The sequence below is a fragment of the Ursus arctos genome, unplaced genomic scaffold (assembly GCF_023065955.2).
Source record: "Ursus arctos isolate Adak ecotype North America unplaced genomic scaffold, UrsArc2.0 scaffold_9, whole genome shotgun sequence".
In the NCBI taxonomy this organism is placed as follows: Eukaryota; Metazoa; Chordata; class Mammalia; order Carnivora; family Ursidae; genus Ursus; species Ursus arctos.
The window spans coordinates 45,864,759-45,872,010 of record NW_026623111.1 but is presented as its reverse complement, the minus strand read 5'-3'; positions in this window follow the sequence as shown (position 1 = coordinate 45,872,010).

Below are 7,252 nucleotides of genomic sequence, written 5' to 3'. Positions count from 1 at the left end.
TGGTAATTGAAATAAAAAGATCATATGGTTTTATTTTTGCTTATATGAGTGGGCTTCTGTGCTTATTTTTTATGATTTATATAAAACCAGTAACATCCACATTCTCCTATTAAAATTAGAAACAAAAAAATTTGCTTCTACATTATCAAAAGCCTGAATGAGAAGTTATAAAACATTTTCCCTCTACTTCATGTGTTTTCTAAAATAAGAACAATAGCAAAGAGTGTTCGATTTAAGACCACCTGACTAGATATAGGAGACTTCAGATGTAGTCCAACTTTAGTTATTAATACGTAATGCTTTTTCAGGCAGTTCACTTGACCATATTTATGGTTTAATTTTTTTTCTTTTGTAATATAAGTGAAATCAACTCTTTCTTCTAGCCCTAAAATTCTATGATTTTTTTTTTATTGTGGTTGAGATCTTCCAATAATTCATGCCTGGGTAGTTTTTCAAACTCAACCATAAGAATAATTTTGTATATACTTCATTTCCTTTCATATCGTCTCCTAAAGAATTAACATTAAGTGGCAGATTTCAACCCATATTGAAAAAAATTATAAGGACAAAACACAGTGGCAAGTAAAAACACTAAGTGCCAATGAGAAAAAAAAAAAATCCGTTATCCTGTAACAACTTTTCCATTCTTCTCCCTCAGCATGCATAGTTAGTATAGATACAGTTTTGTCTTCTTCTAGTTAGTTATGAGGTTATCCAATGCTGTCACCCAGTTGGTTATGTAATTTTCATATTTTAATTACATATTATTTGATTAAATGCATCATGGCTGTATGTACTGCATAACTTAATATATGACAATTAGTAGTAGTATTACAACAAACGTCTTTATGCATGTGACTGTCATTTTTTAGTTTCATTATTTTTAAAACTAAATTTCTTTTCTTTTTTTTTTAAAAGATTTTATTTATTTATTTGACAGAGAGAGAGACATCCAGTGAGAGAGGGAACACAAGCAGTGAGAGTGGGAGAGGAAGAAGCAGGCTCCCAGCGGAGGAGCCTGACATGGGGCTGGATTCCAGAACACCGGGATCACACCCTGAGCCGAAGGCAGACGCTTAACGACTGAGCCACCCAGGCGCCCCTAAAACTAAATTTCTAAGTCAAGAGTAGAATGACAGTTTCTTGCAATGATTAACACTTTTTAACAAATTGCTTAGAATTATGATATTAACCTTATTAATTTACATATAGAACACTGCATTGAGAAATTTATTTTGCAATAGCATCTATTCCAAAAGACCTACTAGTAAAATTAAATAATTCACAGCTTGTAGAAAGAACCTGGGAGAATTTGACAAAATTTGGAATTGCTACCTTTTAAATATTATCTCAACATGTACTAAAAGAGTCAGACATGTACTAAGAATCATTCTTAGTACACTAGCATGTACTAAAAGAGTCAGACAACTTTTTTTGGAAAGATTATATATTAGATATTTTAGGTTTTGTGGGTGAGATAGGCTCTCTTGCAGCTACCATTGTAGCTTGAAAGCTATTGTAGAAAGCAGCTGTAGATAATGAGTAAACAAATGGTCATAGTTCTTTTCCAATAAAAGTTTACATTACAAACATAGGCTGCAGAGTGTATCTTGCCGGGTCCCAATAAAGACAATGTCCAGTTGGAAGAGATTTGTTACTTTGTGAACACTTTTATGAGATTAAGGGGAAAATAAATTTTTATTTATTGTAAATGGGAAGAATTTGGACATAAACAAAAGTATTCATAATTTTAGTGATTTTCCCTAAAATTATTTTTCTCTTTTTCTTGTTGAATGAGATTTCTATAGATTCATTAATCACTTGTTCATTCATTCAACAAACGTTTATCAAGCTTTCCTTTTTGTGCTAAGCCCTAAACATTGAGCTAAATATTGAGATCCGTGAATAAGCCATTCACAGTCCCTACCCACAAGAACTAGAGTCTAGGGAAACATATACACATAAACAAATAGAATTTATGAGCAGTTGATATTCATGATCTATGAAAACATACAAAATTGTATGGGACTAAGTAACAGGGGCCCTACTTAGTTTAGGAATCAGTGTGAGTTAATAATGATGTAATTATCTGAAACACTGGGCTCCAGTACCTGGGTGGCTCATTCGGTTAAGCAGCTGCCTTTGGATCAGGTCATGATCTCAGGGTCCTGGGATCAAGACCCATGTTGGGCTCCCTGGTCAGCAGGAAGCCTGCTTTTCCCTCTCCCTCTGCCCCTTCCCCACCCTCCTCATGCTCTCTCTCTCTCTGTCAAATAAATAAATAAATAAAATCTTTAATTTTATTTAAATTTTATTTATTTGTCAGAGAGAGAAAGAGAGAGCACAAGCAGGGGGAGCACCAGGCAGAGGGAGAAGCAGGCTCCCTGCTGAGCAAGGAGCCTGATGTGGGGCTAGGTCCCAGGACAGGATCCTGGGATCATGACTTGAGCCAAAGGCAGACACTTAACCAACTGAGCCACCCAGGAGTCCCTATATTTGTGTTTTTATACAAAAAAATACAAACAAACTTTTCAAGAGCATAAATGATTAGGAAATGGGAGTAATATGATATATCCATTGCTTTATTTATGTGACCATTTTTATTAGAATGACATTCTTCTCCAATTACTTAATTTTATACCAGTTATTTCAGCACACATTTTGAGAAATTACAAAAGACAGGAAAAATACATACCCATATTTAAATGTATATCTACACTTCCAATCTCCTTGATATTTCCATTTGCCAGAGGTCCTTTAGGTGATCTTTAAGTAGTGGGATTGGTATATCTAAGCTCCCTTTAAGCTTGTGACTGAGTCTGACTCCTTTAACTTTGAGTAGACGCTGTTTAGCTGTTAACCTTTGTAGAATGATAAGGAACAAAAGCTGGGGACAGAAGTAACTCATGAAAAATATTTTTTTTGAAATTGCCATTTGATTATGAATGTTCCAATGGACAATTAATTTATTTATTGTTCTATAAAATTCAGTTATTTAAAAGTCCACAGGGGGAGAAAAAAATCTACGCTATAATAACACTGAAATTGTTATAGCTGTTAATAAAAAATTCATACTCACTGTGTGAGAAGAGACACTTTCATTTTTAAGATGTTTGTGTTGTTTTTCCTTGTAGTTACACTTCTCTAATCCATATCGTGTAATACTATATGTATATAAGAATTGTTGGAGAATTATATAATTTTTCATTCCCGATTTAAAATGAACCATTATACTACCAATTGCCCACTTTGTAATAGTGTCCCCGTAAATGCTATTAATGTCCTTAAATTAAGCCTCAATGGATTAAAAGCCAAAATAACATGTAAAAGAACAAGAACAAAAAACAACATCAAAAACCCCTTTAACTTCTATCATCCAGAGCAATAGGACGAGACTTCAAGCAGAGTGGAACGAGAAGGGCCCCTTACAGTGATATAATATTGCTAAGCATTCGTAAACTCAATTACTGTCAGTCAAATGAGGCAAATGGGAAAAGTAATTGTAGACTCTGTTGACACTGACTACTGTAGCAAAGGAGCCACAAACACATTTCCCCTGTCAAGAGTCAATGAGAATGTTTTTTTTTTTTTAAGTTTTAAGTCATGTACTGTTTGAGAACTATATTTACCTGATTTCCTAAAAAAACAGAGACGTTAGAAATAAGAAACATGATGTGCTAAAAAAGGCAATATCAACAAAGTAAAAACTGTTTGGTTCAAGTCTTAGATTTGCCATTTGCTAGGGGGCGTTAACACAAGGTACTTAATCTCTGTTTTACCTAAGTCACTTCAAATGGAAGGAATGAACCTAAATATATAAGAAATTTTTGTAGAGACTGAATTATATGATGAAAATAAAGTAGCTGTTATTGTAATGACAACAGTAAAATTAGTAATAAAAATACTCATAAGTTTTGTATATGTAGTAAAATATGCTCATATTTTTAAAATTCAGTTTATGTAATTTTTAGATGGTGAAACACAATATATTTTCATAATTGGTTACTCTCCCAGCCATATGAGAGAATGATAACTATTGATTAATTCAGTAATATGTTTTGTTCATTGAGTATTTACCTAGCACCTACTGGGCTTCAGACACTGGTAGGCAGTGAGATAGATTAGTCACTATTAGAAACAAAGTTGAAGTCTTAGATTTATTTTCCATGGTGCCTTTTCCCAATATTTCATTATCTTTTTTTTTTAGAATGTACAAAAAATTATAACCAATCCTCATTTGCCCTCCATCTTGAATAGCAATGTGTTACATCATTCCATAGTTGATTTACATTACACATATACATACACTCACATACACATATACACCTATATCTGAATCACTATGAAAGTAGCTTATTGGTGGCCTGATTCTTCACTCAATTTTTTCAATATGCATCACCTAAAATTTCAGCAACATACCAATGCCCAAAATGGTAGCAATAGTTCCATAATATTTTCTAATATCAAATCTACATTAAAATTTTCTCCAGTGTTCTCAAACTGCTTTTCTGGATTGCATTTTTAAAAACGAGGATCAGAATTGCTAAAAACTCAAAAAACTGGGTATAGAGGAAACATACATCAACATGATAAAGGCCATATATGACAAGATACTGTGTTTGGTATTCTCAATATCAATAGAAAAGTTTTATACTCTATATATCTGAAAACTATCTTGTACAAGTTTCACTACTTATTTATTCTCTCAGCTTACCAAAAGTGTCTCTTCCATCTTTTCAAATTGTTCTATGAATAATTTTTTTCTTTGTGATGAAAAGTTGTTCATTAGGGGATTAATCTTTTCTCATATAATAGGATAACTAGTAAAAAACTGGTCATACTGTCATAAACAGCTATGACCTTGAATAAAATATATATGGGGCCCTGTTTTCAGATTTTGAACATCTAACAGTGCAAAACAATGGTTCCTGAGAGAAGAGCACTTATGAGCTAAGTCCCAGTATTGCCATAGCCCTTGACCTGGAGATAATTACCCAATCACAATGGAAATTATGAAATATTAAGGTCAATAATAATAAAAATAAAATATATCAAAATTATAATATACAACTAAAGCAGAGCTTAAAGGAAATGTTTCACTTCAAATAATGATGATATAAAAGATGAACAAAGGTGTGTAAGATCAATGACCTAAGTTCCTACCTGTAGAAGCTAGAAAAAAAGATATGAAAAATCTGGGCTATGAAAATAGCCCAGATATGAAAAATAAGTACAAAATAAGATATGAAAAATAAGTACAAAAAATTAAATGACCCAATGCAATCTGCAGATTCAATGCAATCTCTATTAAAATACTAATCGTGTTTTTCACAGAACTGGAAGAAATAATCCTGAAGTTTGTATGGAACTAAAAAGACCCCAAATAGTCAAAACAATGTTGAGAAAGAAAAGCAAAGCCGGAGGTATTATGCTCCATGATTTTAAACTATATTACAAAGTTATAGCAATCAAAACACTATGGTACTGGGACAAAAACAGACACATGTATCAGTGGAACAGAACAGGGTCCAGAAATAAACCCATGCTTATATAACCAATTAATCTTCAAGAAAGGAGGCAAGAGCATACAATGTGGAAAAGGGTCTCTTTAATAAATGGTGCTGGGAAAACTGGCAAACTGCATGCAAAAGAATGAAGCAGGGAGCACTTGGGTGGTTCAGTTGGTTAAGCTACTGCCTTTGGCTCGGGTCATGATCCCAAGGTCCTGGGATTGAACCCTGTCTCAGGCTCCCTGCTCCCAGGAGAGCCTGCTTCTCCCTCTCCCTCTGCCAGCTTCTCCCTTTCCTTCCGCCTGCTGCTCCCCTTGCTTGTGCTCTCTCTCTCTCTGTCAAATAAATAAATAAAATAATATTTTAAGGTTTTTTTTTTTTTAAAGAATGAAGCTGGACCCCTTTGTTATATCATATACAAAAATAAATTAAAAATGCTTTAAAGACTTAAATATAAGACCAGAAACCATGAAATTGCTAGCAGGAAGCATAGGTAGTAAGCTCTTGGATATTGGTCTGAGCAATATTTTTTGGATCGGTGTCCTCAAGTGAGGGCAATAAAACCAAAAATAAACAAATGGGACTACATCAAACTAAAAAGCTTTTGCACAGTGTGAAGGAAACCGTCGACAAAACAAAAGGCAATGTATTTAATAGGAGAAGATATTTGCAAATCATATAACCAATAAGGCGTTATTATCTAAAATATATAAAGAACTCACACAACTAAATATCAGAAAACAAGCAGTCCAATTTAAAAATGATCAGAGGGCCTGAACAGACACTTCTCTAAAGAAGAGATACAGATGGCCAACAGCTACATTAAAAGATAGTCAACATCACTAATCATTAGGGAAATTCAAATCAAAACCGCAATGAAATATCTCCTCACACCAGTCACAATGGCAGTATTTAAAAGACAAGAAATAACAAGTGTTATTGTGATGTAGAGAAAAAGGAAACTCCATGCACTGTAAGTGGAAATGCAAAGTGGTGCAGTCACTGTGGAAAACAGTATAGAGTTTTCTCAAAAGAACTTTAAAAAATAGAAGTACTGTATGATTCAGCCATTTGATGTTTGGATATTTATATGAAGAAAAGAAAAACAGTAGTTTGAAAAGATATACACACCTTTATGTCTATAGCAGGATTATTTACAATAGCCAGAAATTCCAGACTCAGCTGTTACACACCAACAAGGGAAGCCAGCAGATCAGCAGCACCATGCCCAAGTTTCAATAGCATCTAGCACCCTGTATCAGTCCTCCATACATTACAGCCGTGGTCAACTTAGCCAACTTTAATCCAGCATCAGAGAGGGAAGGCCATTCTGGAAAATGTAGTTTAAGTTTACCAATGTTGATACAGAACAAAGCCAATACTGCCTACCTCTTGGCAACCTCAAATCCATAACCCGCACTTCTAATTTTACTTCCAAATTAAGACAATAGCAAAATTGTTCTTCTGCATAGTGTCATACAACTATCCCAAATGAAATGAAAATACACCAACAGTTTCCCCAAAATAAATATACACTCTTTTTATCCATGTTTGCTAATGATCAGTCCTGTTCTACCTGAGTTGCATTTTCCTTTAATATACTGTACTAAAATACTCAGATGTAAGGTTGACTACTATTATTATCTCATGTTAGCAGGTAGGGAAGAAGATTTTTAGAATGTGGTAGATATGTGCTCAAATGTTGTGAGGTCCTCTGCATTGAAGAACCGTACAACATTTCT